This window comes from Oryctolagus cuniculus, chromosome 2 (assembly GCF_964237555.1).
Source record: "Oryctolagus cuniculus chromosome 2, mOryCun1.1, whole genome shotgun sequence".
NCBI classification, from domain to species: Eukaryota; Metazoa; Chordata; class Mammalia; order Lagomorpha; family Leporidae; genus Oryctolagus; species Oryctolagus cuniculus.
The window spans coordinates 75,690,448-75,714,291 of NC_091433.1; the positions used below are offsets into that span (position 1 = coordinate 75,690,448).

The 23,844-nt window shown below is 37.8% G+C and overlaps 1 protein-coding gene and 1 long non-coding RNA gene across 3 annotated transcripts in view; both read left to right on the top strand.

The window, feature by feature from the left end:
* Positions 1 to 23,844, top strand: part of SGCZ (sarcoglycan zeta) — a 1,210,308-nt gene that overhangs the window by 233,971 nt on the left and 952,493 nt on the right. The gene's annotated exons all lie outside the window — the stretch shown is intronic.
* LOC138848792 (uncharacterized) overlaps positions 1 to 23,844 on the top strand; it is a 208,018-nt gene that overhangs the window by 13,734 nt on the left and 170,440 nt on the right. The window lies entirely within an intron of this gene.

A 23,844-nucleotide genomic window follows, 5' to 3' on the forward strand; every position in this document is an offset into this window, starting at 1 on the left:
TGACTCGTCTTTAAAAGGTTTCAGAATCAGCCCTTAAGGCATTCAGATGTGGCTGAAGAGCCCATGAGAGTATTATAGGCATGGAAAGCCAAGACACTCTGGCAAAAACAAAGAAACGAACAAACGAAAAAACACCTAAATGAAAGATCTCTGTGAGTGAGATCCCAATGGAAAGAATGGGGCCATCAAAGAAGGAGGTACCTTTCTCTGAAGGGAGGAGAGAACTTCCACTTTGACCATGGCCTTGTCTAAATATGATCAGAGTCGGTGAACTCAGGGGGCTTCCATAGCCTTGGCAGCTCATGACAAGAGCCTAGGGTGATTACTGACACCATAAACAAGAGTGTCAAATTGTTAAGTCAACAACAGGAGTCACTGTGCACATACTCCTCATGTAGGATCTCTGTCCTTAATGTGCTGTACAATGTGAATTAATGCTATAACTAGTACTCAAATGGTATTTTACACTTTGTGTTTCTGTGTGGGTGTAAACTGATGAAATCTTTACTTAATATATACTAAATCGATCTTCAATATAATGATAATTGAAAATGAATCTTGATGTGAATGGAATGGGAGAGGGAGCGAGAGATGGGAGGGTTGGGGGGCAGGAGGGAAGTTATGGAGAGGAAAAAGCCACTGTAATCCATAAGCTGTACTTTGGAAATTTATATTTATTAAAAAAAATTTAAAAAAGTTTTCTAAATTTTTAATTGACAATAATTGTACATTTTAAGGGGTACAATGTGCTGTTTCAACATATTTATATACAATGTATAATGATTCAATTTGAGTAATTAGCACATTTATCACCTCAAACATCATTGTGTTAAGGACATCCGAATCCTCTCTCTCCTTGCTAGTCTGAAGTATAGAAATAGTTGTTGCCAACCATGGTTTCTCTACTCGTCCAAGAATTTTGGAAGTTATTCCTATTGTCTGTAACTTTGTCCTCATTGTCCAGCCTTCCCCTTGCCCCAGCGTCTTCCTACCCTCTCTCTCTCATTTTATTTTCTACTTCCCGAGACATAAATTCCACAAGTGAGTGAGATCACGTGGCGTTGTCTTTCCGTGCCTGCCTTATTTCACTGATTGTTCACGTCTCAGCTGAAACACCACCTCCTCTGAAATACTCCTGCCCATCCTGCTTCCAGAGCTGCCTGGTCATTTTCCATGAAGACATATTTCACACTACTTATTCCTCCTTGGTATTTTCTTGTTTCTTTGTTTTCATTCATTGCTTACACTCTTTCATTAACGGCTTATTTCTCTCATCTCACCTAAAAGTAAGCCATCTGCCTTGTTTACGTTTTGTCTTGAAGACATCTCAGCCTGGAGCAGTGTCTGATATAATGAAAGTTCAGTATGGTGCTTTTAGCTAAGCAACCTTGGGGGAAAGGGGAAAGTTGCTGTGCCTGATGTTTGATTAGTGATTTCTCCTGTCTGATATCATGGCAGTATAAATTCACATGGGATTCCTAGGAATAAAGTTTTGAACCTTATTGAGATAAGAAAATTTATGAAACGTGAGTTCTGTTTGTATATGGAAAGGGAGCCCAAGTGGATCTTCAGTGGCTCCAGAGGTGATTAAGTTTCAAAGTGAAGGACAAATATCAGTATACACCTGCTTCATATCTGACATTTAGATGGCCCTACTGAGAAGAAAAACAGAGCTTCAAAAAACTATATGAAGTTGAGGGGATGGGGGGGTGTACTGGGACAAAACTCAACCTGTGTCCATTACTGAGCAGGAATGGCTGTGCCTATCAGGTAAATGGGCACACACTCTGATCCTAAAACAGGTTGCCTTTTCTTGGTTATGTGCTTGGCAAACTGTTAATCACTTTCCAGGTAGTATCCTGCTGACCCTATACAAAAATCCTCTGATGTGTGAATAATTTTTCTTCCCATTGACTGGTGGATGGGGTGTACTGAGCCAAAACTCAACCTATTTATTGCTGGAAACAACTGAGAGAAGGTTCAAAAACTGAATCTACTGTCAAGTATCTGGTGTTTTAGAAAATAGGACTCAAATTACTCGTGGATCTAGAAACTGATTTTTAAGATATCACCTCTCTAAGATTTTTTTGCAGGGTTCTAGGTAAGGGTCCATGAACAACGTGTGGGATACTGTGCTGTTAACTCAGTGTGGGGCCTTTGGATATTCTGAGTGCAGAATGGGTGTCTGTCCTAGCTGTGCCATGCCTGATTGAAGGAGTTGCTTCCTTCTTTCTATCTCTGTCTTTATCTTCTCTTTTTTATCCATGACATACTGTTCGGGGAATCCTGCCTACAGAAGGTTGCACAAAATGGAAAAGCCATTCCCAGCCCCTTTTCAGCTCACCCACCCGCCATCTCCATGTGATTTCCATGGTGGAGCAGACAGACATACAACTCAGTGTTTACCTTCTTATCTGTTAGGTTGGCAGCTCCACCACTCCAGCAGCTTCTCTGAGCGTAGAAGCAGTGACAAGCTTTGCATCTAGAAAGATGGGTTGGGAATGGAATTCAATGGGATGGGATGGGATAGGATGGCGTGGAAAGGATGGATTGCATGGAATGGAATGGTGTGTATGTGTGTGTGTGCACACATGTGCAACCATGGAAGGCACTTCCAAAGAAGTTCTGGAAGTATTTGGGAAAGATTGAAGGAGAATGGAGTCTCTGGAGTAACTTCTGGGAGGGAGACCCATACATTTTAGTTATTATGGTTGACTTACAGCTCATATTGGAGGGGAGTGAAATTATTTTAGCAACAAATTCTGTGAAGCAAATGAAAATTCTCCCAACTGGAGATACTGAGAGAAGAATTGCTGCAAATAGTATTATTCTACATCTCAGGTAAATGGAGAGAAAAAAAAGGTTAAAAAAAGATGAAGAAGCAACAGAAAATCAAGATATGACCATTAAAAAAGAGATTAATAAGTTATAAATAAAGACAAATATTAACAAATTGCCAAAGGGATACATTGGAAACTGAATTAGAAATGTGTTATTTATTACTTATTGTTTGTTGTCTATATTTGTGTGAGTACATGGGAGCTTCAAAAGGTTTGTGGACACTATGTCTTATGAAAAAATTCTGCATGGAATTCAAAATGGTTTGTACCAAAGTAAACCTATTTTTCAATTTCTTTTCCAACAAACTTTTAGAAGCTCCTTTGAATATAACAATATTCTTTTGTAGCACTTGCTCAGACATTCTCAAAATATGCATGTAGCATCTATGTTTATCAATGAACTTGAAGAAAATTTCTTAGTTTTATTATAAACAATTATCCTGGTAGACTTTTCCAGAATCTGTATGTCCCCAATGAGCAGGACTTGTTTGCAGCCATTCTTAGAGATGGCTGCTTGCATTTCTCATTGCTGCCTTGAGATACTAGCGACTAAAGGTTGACTAAAAGGTTATAAACTGCTTCCATACAAGGAATGTAGTTGCCCTGACTAAATTGCTTATCTGTGATAACCCTTACACCTACGCTGAAGGAACCAATCCTTTCTTGAAATCCATGTGAACTAGTGATCTTGAAGCACCTCCAGTTTTGGTAAGTGGGGCTGAAGACTAAGCACACAGAGTCATGCCACATGAATGTTTTACATGGGGTGTCCATGCTGATTGGTTGAATGTTGTGGACCCTTATCCACAGTCACAGCTGGTGACAGCTGGTGACCAGAGCTTTGTGCTTCCTGCACAGAAAGATGTAAGGGTTTAATTCCAAGTAGAATAGCTGAACTGGAACTTTGTCATCAATAAGCGTAAGTAAATAAACTTATCATTAAGCACTTTATGAAAAGATAAGGAATAACCATTCTTTACCTATAAGGAAACATACAAAATGGAACTACTACATCTGAGTCTGTGGACAATATCACTTGAAAACTGCAGCTGTGCGGGCTGGCGTTATGGTGCAGTGGGGTTAATGCCCTGGCCTGAAACGCCAGCATCCCGTATGGATGCTGGTTCAAGTCCCGGCTGCTCCACTTCTGATCCAGCTCTCTGCTGTGGCCTGGGAAAGCAGTATAAGATGACCTGAGTCCTTGGACCCCTGCACCCATGTAGGGGACCTGGAAGAAGCTCCTGGCTCCTGGCTTCGGATCAGCGCAGTTCTGGCCGTTGCAGCCATCTGGGGAGTGAACCATCGGATGGAAGACCTCTCTCTGCCTCTCCTCTGTCTGTGTAACTCTGTCTTCCAAATGAAAAAATAAATCTTTAAAAAATAAAAGAAAGAAAAGAAAACTGCTACTGTGGCCAGACAGGAAAGCTGTGTGAAGATGCCCCCATGTCAGTGCCGTGGGGGCCTGACTGCGTGCCCAGACCATTCGTTGGCCTCCTCAGAGTTGCTGTTTACTGAATTGTTGGACTATTTCTTTATTGACACTTGCATACCAGAAGATCCTGTCAGCTGTGATCTTTTCTTGGCTATCTACATAAATGTCGCAGTGCCCCAGGCTGATTGTCAGGATGTCTTGAAGAGTTTCAGGGGACCACTCACCTTTGGCCTGTTTACCCTCTACAGTTTCAGCAGGGAGATGTTTGAACAGTCACCTTTTATTATTCTCCATGGCATTGAGAAATTGAGTAGATTTTGACCTGTTTTGGATGCAGCTGCCAAATGTGGCTACCTTTCAGATTTTGATCCTGTTTCTCTCATCTTGATTGTGGATAAGGAGCATTAGTTACATGAATGGGATTTCACAGGGAAAGCAGTGCTATAGCTGTCCAAGCCCAGCAGTAGCCAACTGTTTCCCCTCTATGCATTCCATAAACATGCCTCATTTCCTGTTTATTCTATATTTTACCAGTGTTACATCTGAATTACTTTTGTTTAGCCTTAATCAAAACTACTAGTTATTGAGCATTTAATATTTAGCAGATGCTTTTTATATATTTTTACACTCAAAACTACATAACCAGGAAAACTGACAAGTATTAATGTTAAGTATACAACTGGTCCAGGTGCATACAGTTGGTAAATAGTAGAATAATAATTTGAAAACAAATCTGCCTGTTCTAATTCCAAATTCTTCCCACAACACCATGAGACTTTTCACACTTAGCTCCTTTCCTTGTACCTAGGCACTGGTTATCTCAAAAGATACCTGTGAAAGAATCACTAGATGAAGGGAGGAAAGGAGGAAGGAGGGAGGGAGGGAGGGAGGGAGGGAGGGAGGAAGGAAGGAAGGAAGGAAGGAAGGAAGGAAGGAAGGAAAGCTTTAAGAAAAAGAAAGAGTCATTGCTAAAGTAATTCCAAGTGCCTTTAAGGAACTATTTGGTGTTACGTGCGCCTTTGTATTATAGATGCTAAGGGAAAGATTTAATACAACCCACTTCAATTCACAGGAATGAAATACATGCTCAAAGAAGCCCTTTCCATCCTTAGCAACTTTATGATTCCATTATTCAGATCATTTTATTTTCAATCTGCTTGCTTGTTCATAAAAGTTCATAGATAAGAATTTTATTTCAGTATAAGCAAAGGAAAATGCATTGAGGCAATGCAATCCATCTAGATTTTCATTTCGGAGAAGGGGTACATATCTGTGCATCAAATAATCAAATAAGTATACTACATTTTCACTTAATGAGTCACTCTGTGATGCATACATTTTACTCTAATGCACACCAGATATAATTTTTCAAATGTTACCATAATATTATTCCTTCAAAATCTACCCTGTTACCATTAAGAAGTCAGCACCAGATACCATTTCCTCTGAATAACTTTTCAAAATATAAATCTAAGAGCAAGATAACTTTATTTACCAGTGTAGGGGAAAACAAAACCAAATACCATCTCTGGTCTTATAACTGAATATGCAAAGTCATTGAAAACCAGTTGCTAGGCAGTGATAAAATACTTAATCTATACCTTCTTCTGTTGAATAAATAAGTAAGTAGGGAGGGTGGGCGTTGTTACACAGTGCATTAAGAGGCTGTTTGAGATGCTACCCTTCCCTATGTAAGTTCTAGTTCATGTCCTGGTCTCATGTGGAAGACCCAGGTATAGTTTTTGGCTCCTGGCTTTGGTCTGCTAAGACTTTGCTTTTTAGGAGTGAACCAGAGAGTGTAAGATTCTCTCTCTCTTTCTTCCTCTTCTCTCTTTGCTTTTTACATAGATGAATATGTGTGTGTGTGTGTGTGTGTATATAAATAAGTATGGAGTGTTTATAGAAATCAGAAAACTCTACTAAACCAATTAACCCATTAATATAAAAGATGTTAGCGCCGACATTATGGTGTAGCAGATTAAGTTGTACCTGTGATGCCTACATCCCATGTGGGCACAGGTTGAAGTCTGGTTGCTCCACTTCTGCTCCAGCTCCCTGCTAATGTGCCTGGGAAAGAAGTGGAGGATAACTCAAGTCCTCAAGCCTCTGCCACCTACATAGGAGATCTAGAAGAAGTTCCTGGCTCCTGGCTTTGTATCAGCCCAGCTCCTGTTATTGCAGCCATTTGAGGAGTGAACCAGCAGATGGAGATTCTCTCTCTCTTGCTCTTGCCCTCTCTATCTGTAACTCTGCCTTTCACATAAACAAATAAATCTTAATGAAAAAAAAAAAAAAAAGATGAGTAAGGGTGGATTTAAATATTTTTTCCCTAGTGCATTAGGGTTAATACACAGAAAATGAATCCTACATGCAGGCCCCAAAATAGATGAAAACATTACCTCCTAATATTGCTGCTAATATTGATATCCTTTTTTCCCTTTTTTGGACATAATTGCTTGGTAAACTATGCCAAGACAAAATAATAAAATTCCAGCAATAATCATTATAATCTGAAAAAAATGAGCTTATAGTATACATGTTCCAAATTTTTGTGATTTTTAAAATCAGCATCAGTATAATTAATGTTAGTTAATTTCATGTTCAGTGTGTATCTAAGATGTTAATTTTTAAAAAAATTTTTTATTTGACAGGTAGAATTATAGACAGAGAATGAGACAGAGAGAAAGGTCTTCCTTCCATTGGTTCACTCCCCAAATGGCCACTACAGCTGGCGCTGTGCCAATCTGAAGCCAGGAGCCAGGTGCTTCTTCCTGGTCTCCCATGCAGGTGCAGGGGCCCAAGCACTTGGGCCATCCTCCACTGCCCTCCTGGGCCACAGCAGAGAGCTGGACTGGAAGAGGGGCAGCCGGGTCTAGAACTCAGCACCCATGTGGGATGCCAGCGCCGCAGGTGGAGGATTAACCAAGTGAGCCATGGCGCTGGCCCAAGATGTTAATTTAATGCAAAGAAATACCTAGGAGAGATATATGATTTTGCCTTTAGCAGAGTAGATAATAAAGAGTTTGACAATTATATAATTTTCTTTGAAAAAATGTTTCTTGTCATTTTAAGATAACGATATATGACAGACGCACCTATACAAAACTAGCAAATCTTAATGTGCTGTTAAAAATGAGGTAATCTTAAATATTTATGTGAATAATTTTATATTATTTTAATTAAAATGTCAAAGATCATTAGAGAAAGTCAAATTTAACTTCAAAATTTATATTGTTTGAGTATTTAGGAAACAGCATTTGAATTGCTTTTAATTGGAATGCAGACAAAACAATGAGGAGGCTTCCAAGTAGACACTGATAACCATTTTTGCTTGCATTCATGTTAATAGAGAATGTGTTTAACAGGCCTATCATTTCTGAGATTCTGAATGAACTCAATGACCCTACCTAAATATTGTTACAAAAAAATCAAGTAATCAGTTTTAAATTATGTTGAATACATGAGATAAATGAATTTCTAAACATTTAAAATTTTTATCTCTATTCCTCCCTTGAATGCATAAAAATTTAGAAATTAAGAGAAATGGAAATAGATAATACTGATTTGAATTTTTTAAACTTAAAGGAAAAAATTGCAGAAACTAATCATCTAGGTTTAATTATTTTGTCATTTATCAATGGATGACCTATCTTTTTTTTTTTTTTTTTTTTTTTTTTTTTTTTTTTTTTGACAAGCAGAGTTAGACAATGAGAGAGTGAGACAGAGAGAAAGGTCTTCCTTCCTCCCCCAAAATGGCTGCTATGGCTGGCGCACTGTGCCGATCCGAAGCCAGGAGCCAGGTGCTTCCTCCTGGTCTCCCATGTGGGTGCAGGGCCCAAGCACTTGGGCCATTCTCCACTGCCTTCCTGGGCCACAGCAGAGAGCTGGACTGGAAGAGGAGCAAATGGGACAGAATTTGGTGCCCCAACCTGGACTAGAACTCGAGGTGCTGGCGCCGCAGGCGGAGGATTAGCCAAGTGAGCCATGGCGCCGGCCTACCTATCTGTTTTTAAAGATTTATTTATTTGAAATGCAGAGGCAGGGAGAGAGGGAGAGAGGGAGAGAAAAAGAGAGAGAGAGAGAGAAGAGAGAGGAAGAGAGGAAGAGAGGAAGAGGAAGAAAGAGAAAGAGAAAGAGAAAGACAAAGAGAAAAAGAGAGAGAGAAAGAGAGAGAGATTCTATCTGCTGGCTCACTCCCCAAATGGCCACAAAGGTGGCTAGGGCTGGGCCAGTCTGAAGCCAGGAGCCTGGAGCTCCATCTGGGTCTCCCACATGGATGCAGGGGCCCAAGTACTTGGGCCATCATCCACTGCCTTCATGGATACATTAGCAGGGAGCTGGATGGGAGGTAGAGCAGCATGGACTCTAACCATACGGGATGCTGGCATAGATACAACATGTATAATTATAGGAGCACAAATAGTGCTGCTAAAGTAATCGATGATCTAAGTTTTGAACAATTACCATGCAGGCGAATGTCACCTACATAAATCAAGGTTAGCTGCATAGTTTCTAAGCCCAAGTATCACGTTGATCATGGATGACCAGGACCTTGAAAGGAAATCCAAAAGACCCCCGAAGAACTATAGTTAAAACTCCAAGGAAATGCCTAAAGAATACTCAACCACCTGGTGGTATCTATAGATGCTGTTCTGATTTACTTTGCCTTAATTTCTGTAGTCATAAGTAGAACCGAAATTGCACTGACCTATGGGTGTTCATCTCACTACACCACACATAGTTGTGCCAGTTGTCTAAGTGCGTGTTTCAGGAGAAATGCTTCTGCATCATTGTGTAAATCGCTTTTATCCTAATCAGATGCTTCACGTTTTATTTAGATTAGTTTTTCTCTTAGCAGTGACTGTTGACATAAAAGTAAATAAATACTGCTAGTTTCTTTAAAAGGAAGCAAAGGATAGAATGAAAACCTAAGAATCAACCCAAGTCACTCTAAAATCTTGACATATTTTCTACTGAGATTTCTATGTATGCTAGATATGTCAGAGTCCTACATTTTAGTAATATTAATAATAATAATAATAATAGTTACATTATTTTGATTCATGTGTAACTATCAAAACCATAGATTAAGAATTATTTAAATTAAGAAATAAATAGCTTATAAAGTATTGGCACTGAAAACATTATTTGTTTTTCTATAGAAAGAAAAATGTTTAGATTTGGTTTCTGTCAGGTAAATGCTGAATTTCAAGGCTGATTTTTTTTTTTTCCTTACCATTATGAACATTATTCCTGTTGCTAGGAGATAACTTCATTTCTCAAATAAGATTACCTATCTCTTTTTTTATTAAAGGTAGCAGAAAGATATTATGCTAATAAATATTTTCCCGAAAACTTAAGGCTAAAAGTCTTTAATGCTACATCATTACATAGTCTTATATGTAAGCTCAAGTGAAAGAAATACAGCACATTAAGTTTTTTAAAAGAAAAGTGCATGGTTTAGGTCATAGATAAATAATTATTATTAAGAAGACATTATTTTAGGATACACTTTTTAAAAATATTTCAAAACTTATTTAAAGAAAAATATGGGCAAAAGCCCATCTATCTTAGAAAAGCCAGCCTATTAAAATTATATACTTTCTAAATTTGCATAGGCTTTATAAATAGTTTTGAAGAGTGTTGGGCACATTCAAGCAATAATTACATTGGAGCCTAACAATAATTTTCTGATTCAGAAACTTATTTCTAGTGTTTTTTTCCCTATGTCATTGATGGCTAGTTGCTAAAAAAATTAACATTTGGTATTGGTTTAATACACAGCTTGGGATGACCACATGCCATAATGGAGTGTCTGACTTGAAGTTCTAGCTCCACTCCAGTTTTTAGCTTCCTGCTAACGTATATCCAAGGCAACAACCGTTAATGGCTGAAATACTTGGGTCTCTGCCACCCATGTGGATGACTCTAGACTGAGTTCCAGGTTCCTATCTTTACTTTGGGTTGACTTGGCCCCTGCCATTGTGGGCATTTGGGGAGTGAACCAGCAGATGGTTGGTCTCCTCACTCTTTGTCTCTGTTTCTCTCTCTCTAGCTTTCAAATAAATTTTAAAAACTTAAAAATAACTGACATTTTTCATCATCCTGTCTAAATAACTTTCTTTTCTATATTATCTATCATTATAATGTTGGACTAGATTTATCTCTAAATCTTTTATAAAAATTGGTTTCTAACCCCATGATATTGTTATTAATGTATATTGTTTATAATTTCAAATACAGATGAGTCAGCTTTATAGTTAGGACCATTATATGTGAAACATAGAGAATAAAAAATGTTTTGTGACTTCAGTATTGCATCCATGTGCATATATTGTTGTAGTTGGCAACAACTTTTTCCTCATGAATAATTGTGATGGTCAGGAAATCAAAATTTTCCATTTCAAAATTTAATTTCTTTTTATTTACCAGCTTAGTTCTTGTTTTTCAGGTTTTATATTAACAATTGAAGGTACTGAGCCAATGGAGTAAATTTGGGGAATATTTGAACAATTATTTTTCTTTTCTTTTTTAAAAGATGTATTATTTATTTGAAAGGCAGATGAGAGAGAGAGAGAGAGAGAGACAGAGACAGAGACAGAGACAGAGACAGAGAGAGATGGATCTTCCATCCACTAGTTCACTCCACAAATGGCCACAACTGCTAGAGCTGAGCTGATCAGAAGCCAGGAGCCAGGAGCTTCCTCCAAGTCTCCTATGTGGGGGCAGGAGCCCAAGTACTTGGGCCACCCTCTACTGCTTTCCCAGGCACATTAGCAGGGAGCTGGATTGGAAGTGGAGTAGCCAGGACTTCAATCGGTGCCTATGTGGGATGCCAGCGCTGCTGGCAACAGCTTTACCTGCTATGCCATAGTGTTGGCCCCTCAACTGTTTTTCTTAACTGTAGTCATATCTACTACACTTTCATTAAAATTTCCAAGGCTCCTTGGAAAATAAATGAAAGGTAGACAATGAAAACTGTATAACTATCCCAACCATTAATCAAAAAGTGACGGAAATTTAATAGAATCATTTGGCTAAAGAAATAGGTAGCAGTCCCTACCAACGGATGACAGGTTTTCACAGCAATTAGAGAAGGTTAAAATCAAATTCAAGGAATTGGGCTGTATAGAGTCAGTACCACACGGGGTGTAGAGATATGTAAAGAGAAAGAAAATGCAAAGCCACCCCAGTTTAAGGTCATGTTGATAAGAGGATTTTAGAATGAGGATGTTTTAAAATATTTATTCCTCTTACTTAGACATCTTTACAGAAAATTTAGACAATATAGATAAAAAGGAAACCTATTTTATAGAGCTAGAATTAATTTATTCTGATTTAAGGGTATGAAATTGGTATTTTGTGGGTAACTATTAAACAGATTAAATGGCAGATGTGAACTGTAATAAAAGCACATTGAATCAGATTAAAAAGTTTCATTTCTAATATCATCTGGTTATATATTACATATTACTTATGTGAGATTTTAATGGATTTATATCCTCAAGGTAATACAATAAAAATGGTTATATCTATTCCAAGCAGTATTGATACTTCAATTAATATTTTAATGTGAGACTTAAATCTGATTTTTAACTTATTTCCATACTTGGATGCATACATGCTAAGGATACTCTTTTATTTAATTTTTTCATTGTCCCATTACATAGAATTATAACTAATACTTAAGAACTTAAAACACATCAGGCACAGTAAGTCCCATTTTATACATTAAGAGATTAAAGAACAGAGATACACCTAAGATCACATGATTAGTAAATGACAGAGCCAGAATATGTACCAGCTGACATAGATAAACCATAGCTTTAACATGACATCTCACATAGTAGTACTACTGGTAAGAAATTAGAATCATAATTGTGTAGCATAATATACCTGAATTAAAACTTTACAAATATAAGTTCTTTTAGCAATGCTTATGATTTTTCAACAACTGTATTTAAATGTTTCATTTTGACTCTTCTATATAGCCTTTTTGTAACATAATATCAAAAAAAGAGCCAATTAATTGATTATCTAAATATATTTTTGAATTCAAGGTTGGAAATTCTTACATTAAGGATTTTGTTATTGTGACTATCAAATGGAGCTTTTACATTTTATTTTTCTTTTATAGTCTTTTTGCAGATATATTTTTTCCCCTTAGAAAAGCTAATTGCTTGTCAGTGTAGGGCAGAATGTTTTTACACAGCCCTTGAATTTTGGTGCTAATATTGTTGTAACAATTAAATGTACCAAAGAACTAACAGCACATTTTACTTCCATCTTAAGTTATTTGCGTGAGTTATCATTTCTTTCTTTGACGAATAACATATTTTGTTCCTTCAAATGCATGCTACATGCAGCGCTTTGCTCCTTGATATTTTAATATGCAAAAGCCAATACTTTTTCTAGATTGACTTTGCATTACAGTAATATCTAAAGAGGCACCTTTAAAATTTCTTGATGGTAAAATTTTATAATTTTGAGAAGTACTTTAAAGTTTTGGAGATTTTATTTTACAACTTACCTGTGAAAATATCAAAGCATTGAAAATATGTTCCCATCACAGATACTTTTAAGGAGTCTAATTACTCTTTTGATGAGTCTCACTAAATGTGTATCACTAGCAGGACAAATTCCAACAGATGTCCTATGATTTTTTTTTAATGTAAACTCATTAACATTTGCCATTTTTGGGAAATTTTGCACAACACAGACTTGGGTATTTATATTTTCTTCATAGGGCAAACCAGGAGTAATAATCAAGCTTTCTCTTAATATCAATGGACTTATAATTTTCAAAGCATAACAGAGCTTGTAACATTACTTAGGGTCATCAATGCTGTATGTCAAATTATCACTTGTCCTTTTCCAAGTCCATAGGATATCACTTTCACTAAAATCATGCCACAGGACATTAGATTTTTTACCATTTGTAAATATTTTAGGATCAAGAAAGTCTTGTCACTGTTGAAGAAATTGATAAAAGCTCAATAATGACAGCAGTGGCAGAAATATTTGTGATCTCTTAATATATATCAGCTTACACTCCAAATTATTTGTCTTATTATTTAATTCTCAGAAAACCCATGCATGTTTGAATTTAAGTCACTTTCCTCAGGTCACACAAGTAGTAAGTAGGGAGACCACATTTCAGCTCTCACAGTTTCCCCCCAGAGCCCTTATTTTTCATCATAACATCTTTAAATTACTAACCCCAGAGCGTGACTTCATTTTTTCATTATTAATTTGAAAACTTCAGAAGAAGCAAATTGAACCTTTGCTGATATTTAACCTTATTATCAAAAGACTTAACTAGTTTTTATTATGCTGACACCAGTCTCCTAAAATAAAATAGTTCTGACCTTATAAGGTTTGAATGTTTCATTGTAATATGACATTTCAGATTCCTGAGGAATAATTGCTGTGCTATTTTATTTTAATTGCTGTTCATAACATACAATGGAATAGGGAATTCTTCCATCAAACTTGAACTATCAGATACCCCTTTGATAATGAATCATGGAATTTTAAGTATTTGGTTTTGTTTTATCTAATCGTTAATGATACACTATGATAGTACAATATAGGTTGACACCACCAGTGATATTACCTATACATTATGATATTTTAATTTCTTGAATTTATATATTGTATGTGAGGGAGGATACAGATAAAACAATTGTAATGCCTGTTTCGAAAGTACATAATATGATGGATTACTCTAAAAATAACACTAGGCATGTCTATGTTAAGTACACTTCAATCCCCAGGACAAAATAGCAATGGCCATCATTTTCTTTAAAAGCCTCTTGTTATTCAATTGCATTTCTTTTGAAGTAGGTCACATTTTAGTGGAACTGTTTACTACCTGATCTGGCTTCCATGCTGCAAAATTATGGAATATTCTATGAACAGGTTATCTTTTTCTTTTTTTTTCCAAACTTTTATTTAATGAATATAAAATTTCCTAAGTACAGCTTATGGATTACAATGGCTTCCCCCCCATAACGTCCCTCCCACCCGCAACCCTCCCCTTTCCCACTCCCTCTCCCCTTCCATTCACATCAAGATTCATTTTCAATTCTCTTTATATACAGAAGATCAGTTTAGCATACAGTAAGTAAAGATTTCAACAGTTTGCTCCCACACAGAAACATAAAGTGAAAAATACTGTTTGAGTACTAGTTATAGCATTAAATTTCAATGTACAGCACACTAAGGACAAAGATCCTACATGAGGAGTATGTGCACAGTGACTTTTGTGGTTGACTTAACAAATTGACACTCTTATTTATGGCATCAGTAATCACCCTAGGCTCTTGTCATGAGCTGCCAAGGCTATGGAAGCCCCCTGAGTTCACTGACTCTGATAATTTTTAGACTAGGCCATGGTCAAAGTGGAAGTTCTCTCCTCCCTTCAGAGAAAGATACCTCCTTCTTTGATGACCCATTCTTTCCACTGGGATCTCACTCACAGAGATCTTTCATTTAGGTTTTGTTTTGTTTTGTTTTTTTTTTCCCCAGAGTGTCTTGGCTTTCCATGCCTGAAATAGTCTCATGGGCATTTCAGCCGGATCCGCATGCCTTAAGGGCTGATTCTGAGGCCAGAGTGCTGTTTAGGACATCTGCCATTCTATGGGTGTGCTGTGTATCTCACTTCCCCAAGTCAAAGAGAGAGCTCCCATTCTAATTTCACAGCTTCCCAATTCACTCTAAAACCACAATTCCATTCCACACTGTTCAGGAAACTCTCTGTATATATGTATAAATCATTCCTGATCCCAGAGAGCAGTAGATGATGGCCCAAGTACTTGAGCCCCTGCCACCAAATGTGGGAGACCCAGATGGAGTTCTGATCCAAATCCAGCCAGTGCAACCATTTGGGAACCAGTGGTTGGAAGATCTCTTTCTCTTTCTGTCTCTCCCTGCTATTGTTTGCCTTTCAAATAAATAAGCTAAGTCTAAAAAAAAAAAGGAAATCACGTGAATGGCTTCACTAAGGATAATTTACTGAAGTGTATGGTGCTTCCTTTACCCTACAAAGTCTGTGCTTGCAGTTATCTAGAAAGAACATATCATGGGATACTGGTTCTCAATCTGTAGACATGTATCAGAATCAATATGTGGCACAATTAGAATGTATTGTAAGAAATCACCTAGGATATGCTGAATCAGAATTATGGGTGATAGGGGAGCAGTAGTAAAAACCTGAGATTGAAATACACACAAATTTAACATTTCTTCGTTCTTGTAAATACTTGGGAATCCCTGTTGTGTCCCAGTGTTGAGTCACAATTTCCGGTTTTTTTGTTGTGTGTGTTTTTGTGCACGTGTGTGTATCCATGCATGTGTATGTTTGTGTGTGTGAGATTTATTTATTTAATTTGAAAGGCAGAGTTATAAATAAAAACAAATAAAGAGGGAGGGATATAGGGAAGGGGAAAGATAGGCGGAGAGAGAAAGAGAGACAGAAAGAGTGATAGTCACTCTCTGAATGGCCACGAGGGCTGGGCTGAAGCCAGGAGGCAGGAGCTGTATCTGGGTCTGTCAGGTTGGTGGCAGAAGCCCAAGCATGTGGGTATGGGATGGCTGGTGTCCCCGGCAGCAATTTCTCCTTACAGAACATACTTTGAAGAATTGTTGGAGAACATGAGGCATATTGCATGTTAACTGCTTTGCACAGTATATAATTAAATACTTTTTTTAAAAGATTTATTTATTTATTTGAAAGGCAGAGTTATAGAAAGGCAGAGGCAGAGAGAGAGGGAGAGAGAGAGAGAGAGAGAGAGAGAGAGAGAGAGAGAAAGTCTTCCATCTGCTGGTTTATTCTCCAAATGGCTACAATGGCTAAAGCTGGGCCAATCTGAAGCCAGGAGCCAGGAGCTTCTTCCAAATCTCCCATGTGGATGCAGGACCCCAAGCACTTGAGCCACCTTCTACTACTTTTACAGGTCATAGCAGAGAGTTGGATTGGAAGAGGAGCAGCCAGGACTTGAACTGGTGCCCTTATTGGGTGCTATGCAACAGTGTCGGCTCTGTGATTAAATTCTATCTCTGTGTAAGGCAGCAGTCATGCAATTTGTATTCTACAAAATTTTTGTATACATTGCCTTTTTCAAAAGAATGGAAGAATTTTTTACATTATTATTTAATAATCAAATATCAATGACTTAGATTTTTTTATTAACTTAATTTTGGCTTAATATTGACTTAAGCTTTTCTTGTACCTAATTGACTGAAAGCATTCTGATAGTATTGACCATAGGTTTGTGGTTATTTTGTGTTTCTGTGGTTGACATCCATGTGTTTTTGTTATTCATTTCTAATAATATATGACTGTTATTTTCAGGGAAACTCTAAAACAACTTTTGGTGTTATTTGCTCTTTGCTATGTATCCTGCTCAATACTCTGTATACCCAAGCTCTCTTTACTCTTTAGTGAGCTCCTGAAATGTACGTGTTTGGGCCACACTGTTTGGCTTGGCAGTAGCTCAACCACTTATTAATTGCAGTCAGAAACAAGCTTTTAGCTTCTCTGTGCCTTATTTCCTATACTTAAGTGTGGAAGAAGGTAATAGTATGTGTTTTCACAATGGCTTACTATACATTATCATTATTACCTTCTATTTTTTTTGGATTCTTGCTAGAATGGACACGACTGATTCAGATACCTCATGATAAATATCCTGGTAAATTTGTATAATTGTTCTGCATAGCAGAAACTCCCAAAAACAACATATGATGCATCAGTGTGCAGTGTCAGTTGTAGCTCTGTGTTCCTAAATCTCTGAACTCTTAACTCAGTGTGAGGATGCAGCTCAGCCTTACAGTAACAACCCTCCCTGTATCTCGTCAAAACACCTTTGAGTTATTCTTGACTTGATTCCTTTCTGAAACTCAGAGCAATTGCACCCTCCCAACCTTTGGTCATGACATTGAATCCCAAGTGGCGAGTTGCTCTTGCAGTGTCACTTGGCTCTTGTCCTCCTCTTGCCTCAATTTCGATTTCCCTTCCCCACTCCCCCAACTTTGGCAGCCTCGAAAGTGGCTCATTCCTGAATGGCTTTATCTAATTATTTTGGTTTGCTAGAACTACCATAACAGATGCCTTAACAAAAGTTGCTTTAGTAGATTGGCTTGCTTTAATAGAAATGCTTTCTCATAGTTCTGGAGACTGGAAGTCCAAATTCAAGGTACTGTCAGGGTTGGTTTCTTATGCAGCCTCTCTTCTTGGCTTGGAGATGACAGCGCTCATGCTGCCTCTTCACGTGGTCGTGGTCTGTGATGTGTACCCCTGGTGTTTCTTTCAGTGTCTAGATTTTTCCTTCTTAAAATATATCAGTCATATTCGATTATGGATCACCTGTATGATTTCATTTGATCTCAATGAAGTGCCTGCAGCAAAGACATTACCTTGGTTCTTTGGCTCATATGGAAGAAGAATTTCCAAGAGGACAAGGTAGAGAGAAAAGCAAGATTTATTTAAGTCAGAGACCTCCTGGAAATGAGGGTAGATCTGTTACTGGAGAAGCAAAAGGTCCTTGTCTTTCTGCAAGAAAGAATTCAGGCGTGAGACAGAGAGCAGGGGAAAGCAACATAGCAAGGTTTATTAGGGTAGGGACATCCATAAGAACGGATGGGCACCTCTCCAGACAGGACCTGAGAGAGAATGTTAGTTCACTTTAGGCTGGGCTTTTTAAGGGAATGGGTCTTGTCTTTCCACCTTTTCTCTCCCCCTCTCCTTCTTCTCCTCCCAGAACACAGGACTTGTTATGTGTAAATACAAAAAATTCCTGTCTGAGTTTTCCCCCCTGAAGTTATCAGACAGGGGAAGCTAGAGGAAGGATGTTTATCAGGCCAGGTAGAAGGGGCGGGACCCCCTGGAAGGTCATCAGGATCCAGGCAGGACTTTTGAAATGCAGATACTGGGCTGTACCTAGTAGGTTATTGGGATGGCTTTGATATGCGGATGCTGGACCTAGATGTCAATTCCTTAGGCCTTTGTCACACACACATAAGCTCATTTCTGGCTTCCTACCTAACATACAAGGTATAGTATGAAAGAGTTCTACTGACAAGGTCTGACATAGCAACATAAGACAGAGATATGCATCATATTGTGTATGGCAAATTTGCTAACTCTCCACTCTCCTCTCTATAATTCCCCAACGTCTTTCTCACCACCTCACCCTTTTTCTCCTGTCCTAATAAATACTTGACTGTCTTCTGAATCTGCTGTCTCAATTGGCTCTTGATTTTCCTTGCTTCAGTAAATGTGTTTTCCTTAAAGAGCATCTGTTTGCTTTTTGCTTCTCCTCCTCTGTTTAGCTAACTCATTCTCACTTTCAAACTTCACCTCATAATTTCATTTTTTCCAAGTCCATATGCAGAAGGTAGCATCTATCTCAGTAAAAATTAGCATGCATTAAAACTGCCAGCTTATTTGTGTTTCCAAAGATAACTTGAACTTATGACAGTCAAGTAAAATGTTTGCATGTGACAGAAACTCTATGTATTTGTTTAGTGACTAGTTTGAACTGTTATCTCACACATGTGTTTTAACACAGTAACATTCATACATTGTTACGTGTGACAAGCAAATAAGACAATCAGTAAGGGATAACCTAAAACTACTGTTGTCCATATATATCCTTACATCACTCAGGATCAAACACCCTCAAGTGTACATGAAAGCATTTACTTGATGATAAATCCTTGTGTACCAAACATTGTAGAGGTGGCTAAATTCCTGCTATTAAGCCTAAAATGGAGTATCAATTTCAATAAATTGTTTTGGTTAGAAAATGGACTTCTTTGAATAACCAATATCAATGGCTAAGATGACATGGAGCTTTTTCCAATTTTTTATATAATTTAAAAATATTTTTATGCACAGAACTGAGTATAATTTGAGTATAAAAGCATACTCAACATGTTGCTATATCTGGATGCCTATTTTATGCAAGAATTACAAATATGTATGAGACAAGACTATGATATTAGCACTTGCCTTCAAATAGAGATTTATACTTAGTAAAATTCCTGGCTGATGCTAATGAAACTTGTAATGGAAAATTAAAGCTGTTTTAAAGCTATGAGATAAGTCAGGATGAGTTTCTTTACTTAGTGAGACTGATCCTTAATGAAAAAGTTAACTTTTCAAAGCATTTAATTAGAATGCATACATGGAAGTACTAAATATGGCTAATTAATAACGCCTTGCTATTATCATTTTTGCCACTTTGGTATTGAATATATATCTGAACCAGGTAATTTCACTGAGAAGCGTATAACTGTAACCCAGCAGAATATTCACCAGTATCTTTCCATTAAGGAGAAATGCATCTTAGTGTAAGTTAAGTAGTCTTCTGATCTGAAGACTCTTTTCACTGTCTTTGCTGAGAAGCTGGGAAATGATGTTCATATATAGATATTCACTTCATTTTACCCTTGTAGATTAGTGCTTCTGGGCCTTTACATGTTGATGATTTTGTGCTACCTACACTCCTTTCCTATTATATGTTCTAAAAAGGCTGAGTACTTTCGTGGGTGTTTTCCTCCTTAGCTGAATCTTCTTAACGCTTCTAACAAAAGAAAGGAACACAACAAGGAAACTAAATTTCTTCATTTCACATGTTGAAAGCAGTGACATGACTAGGAGTATTTCTAATAGCAAAGATATTAAGTGTAACAGTGCCTTTCGTTTGAGTGGTGCAGAGAATAATGGAAAGCTGATGCTTTGGATTAATATCATCGCATTAATAACAGCTAATTAACTTTCAATTGAAGCATTGCAGCAGGAGTATATGATCTTTGCATAAATTTTACCATGATAAAAGGGACCTGAATACTAATATATTTTTTCTTTAGTCTCTCTTAGTAATTAATTCGCATACAGAAATATCCTACTTATTTACAGATGTTCTGATTGCATCAATAGGGTTTATTTTTCTCAGATGGGGTAATGAGTGCTTTGTTATAAAATCATATAGCTGGCAATATTTTTAGTCATTTGCCTGAATAATTCACAAAAGAACATATATATATTTAAGTAGAAAAAATAAAATTTTTAGCATCATGCTAATTTTAAAAGAATTAGAATTAAGTACTATTGGACTATTAAATATGTAAATATAACAGTAAGGAGGAGAAACTGTTTTACAGTTTTTACCGCTGTGAGGGAGGAAAAGAAAGCAAATAAATGTGATGATGAAATAAATGCTTTGCCTTGTATAAAAATTTAAGGAGCGATTTGCTTGTAAAAAGAAAGTTAGTAAAGACAGCAGAACCCTCAAAAAAGAGAAATCCCACAGTAATTCTACCCACATCAAGTGTACAACAAATAGCATCCTGCTTTCCAGCTCGATAAGTAATAATGTAAGATTGATTAACCCCTGCACAGATAAGGTGCATTGTAAATTGCTAAATCCTAGAAACAGGGAAACAATTTTAATGCTTCTCATGTTGGGTGAGGATCTATGTTCTGAACCATGTACAGGGAATGGCAGTTAAACAACAGAGTTTCTTAGCCAAAAGTCACAGTTTGTCATAGGTGTCCAAGACTTTGAAGACAGATACAAACCCAACTTTGAGGAAATGCCATATGCGTACAGAACCTCTTGTATATAACTTAGATTCAGTTCTGATTCCATGTATCTAACTTCCTGCAATGATTATTATATCATAATTAGGTTGATATAAGTAAGTTCATTCTAGTACCCCTCACATGGTTGTGAAGGTTGTCTTTCTGAGTGTTTAAGACGACTTGTTTCTGGGTCATTGTGTAAATGGATTTTGTCAAAGTCATAAGCTTAAACTTTTTTAAAAAAATCTTTCTTGAATTACCAATCTATTTGAGTTACTTTGTGCTCTATTTTATTTTATTTGACACATAGAGTTAGACAGTGAGAGAGACAAAGAGAATGGTCTTCCTTCCGTTGGTTCACCCCCCAAATGGCTGCTACAGCCGGAACTACGCCAATCTGAAGCAAGGAGACAGGCGCTTCCTCCTGGTCTCCCATGTGGGTGCAGGGCCCAAGCACGTGGGCCATCCTCCACTGCCTTCCCGGGCCACAGCAGAAAGCTGGACTGGGAGAGGAGTAACCAGGACAGAATCTGGTGCCCCAACCCTCATGCTTTTTGATAGTTAATTTTATCAACACCCTTCAGTCATCAGAAACAGAAACCTAAAATTATCTCACAAAATCCCATTAACTTGATCCTAATACCTTGTTAATCATTTTCCAAGGTTAATTTTCATGTTCTGTCTTTTCTCTGTTCTGATCTGGGAGTCATCATGGAGCTTCTTCATGGTTGCGGTAGTCCCAAGTTAATCACTCTACCTCTGTTCTATACTTTTATAAAAAAGTTATCTATTTATTTGAAAGTTATAGAACGAAAGTGAGAGACAAAAACAGAGATAGGTCTTTCATCACTGGTTTATGCCCCAAATGGCCACAACAGCCATGGCTGGGCCAAGCAGAAGCCAGCAGCCTGGAGTGCTATCTGGATTTCAAACTTTGGTGGCAGGGCCCAAGAACTTGGGTCATCTTCTCTTGCTTTCCGGGATCATTAGAAGGGAGGAGATAAGAAGTTGAGCAGCTGGGACTTGAACATGTACCCTTATGGGATTTCAGCTTTATAGCTGGCAGCTTAACGTGCTGCACCACAACTCCAGCCCCTGATCTCCCACACTTTTAATCCACCCTTCTCAAAGGAACAAGGGTGAGCTTTATAAAGCATAAATATGAGTGGGAATAAGAGAGGGAAGAGATGTACAATTTGGAACATGCTCAATCGGACTTGCCCCAAATGGTGGAGTTAGAAACGTGCCAGAGGATTCCAATACAATCCCATCAAGGTGGCATGTACCAATGCCATCTCACTAGTCCAAGTGATCAATTTCAGTTCACAATTGATCACACTGATAGGTCTAAGAGTCAAAGGGATCACACAAGCAAGAATAGTGTCTGCTAATACTAACTGATAGAATCAAAAAGGGAGAGAACAATCCAACATGGGAAGCAGGATACACAGCAGACTTATAGAATGGCAGATGTCCTAAATAGCACTCTGGCCTCAGAATTAGCCCTTAAGGCATTCGGATATGGCTGAAGAGCCCATGAGAGTATTTTAGGCATGGAAAGCCTAGACACGCTGGCAAAACACACAAACACACACACACACACACACACACCCTAAATGAAAGATCTCTGCGAGTGAGATCCCAGTGGAAAGAACGGGGCCATCAAAGAAGGAGGTACCTTTCTCTTAAGGGAGGAGAGAACTTCCACTTTGACTGTGACCCTTTCGGAATAAGATTGAAGTCGGCGAACTCAAAAGGCTTCCATAGCCTTGAAACTCATGACTAGAGCCTAGGGAGATTACTGACGCCATAACCAAGAGTGTCAAATTGTTAAGTCAACAACAGGAGTCACTGTGTACTTACTTCTCATGTGGGATCTGTCCTTAATGTGTTGTCCAATGTGAAGTAATTCTCTAACCAGTATTGAAACAGTATTTTACACTTTGTGTTTCTGTGTGGGTGCAAACTGATGAAATCTTTACTTAATATACACTAAATTGATCTTGTGTATATAAAGAGAATTGAAAATGAATCTTGATGTGAATGGAATGGTAGAGGGAGCGGGAGATGGGAGGGGTGTGAGTGGGAGGGAAGTTATGGAGGGGAAAGCCATTGTAATCCTTAAACTGTACTTTGGAAATTTATATTTACTAAATAAAAGTTAAAAACAAAAACAAAACAAAAAAAGCATAAATATGACTGAACCACCCCCAGAGTTCCTCAATGGGACATCAATATATCACTGTCTAAAAGCCTCATTGGAGCCTGAAGACCTCTGGTGGTCCACCTTATTGACATCTGTGGCCATTTCTCCCATGAATTCCTTCCTACTTCAGAGAGTGTATGCTAAATTAAATTAAACTTCTCATGGTACTAAGGTACCTTTGTTTTGTTTTTTTTTTTTTTTGTTTTGTTTTGTTTTGTTACTTTCTCCACTAGATTATTATATGATATTAGGGAAGTCTTCCTGGAGAAAATGTTATCTAAGCATATAGAACTTGAAGATGTTTATAAATTTCCCAACAAACAGTGGTAGGGAGCATTTCACAGACATGAAACACCATATGCTTAATGTTTTAATACAAATGTATGGGGCCTATGTTGTGGTGCAGAGGGTTAAGCTGCCACATACAATGTCAGCATCCCATTTCAGAGTGTGAGTTTGAGTCCAAGCTGCTCAGTTTCCAATCCAGCTTCCAGATACTGCAACTGGGAAAGTGTTGAGGATGGCCCAAGTTCTTGGGTCATTGCCACTCATGTGGGAGACCAGGATGGACTCTTAGCCCCTGTCTTTGGACTAAATCAGCCATGACTGTTGTGGCCATTTGTGGAGTAAACTAGCAGGTTGAGGAGATCTCTCTCTCTCTTCCCACCCCCTTTCTTTGTGTCTATGTGTTTGTGTGTGTATGCCTCTCTCTCTTTCCAACTCTGCCTTTCATTAAATAAATTTTTATTAAAAAAAGCAAAACCAGGTACAGTAT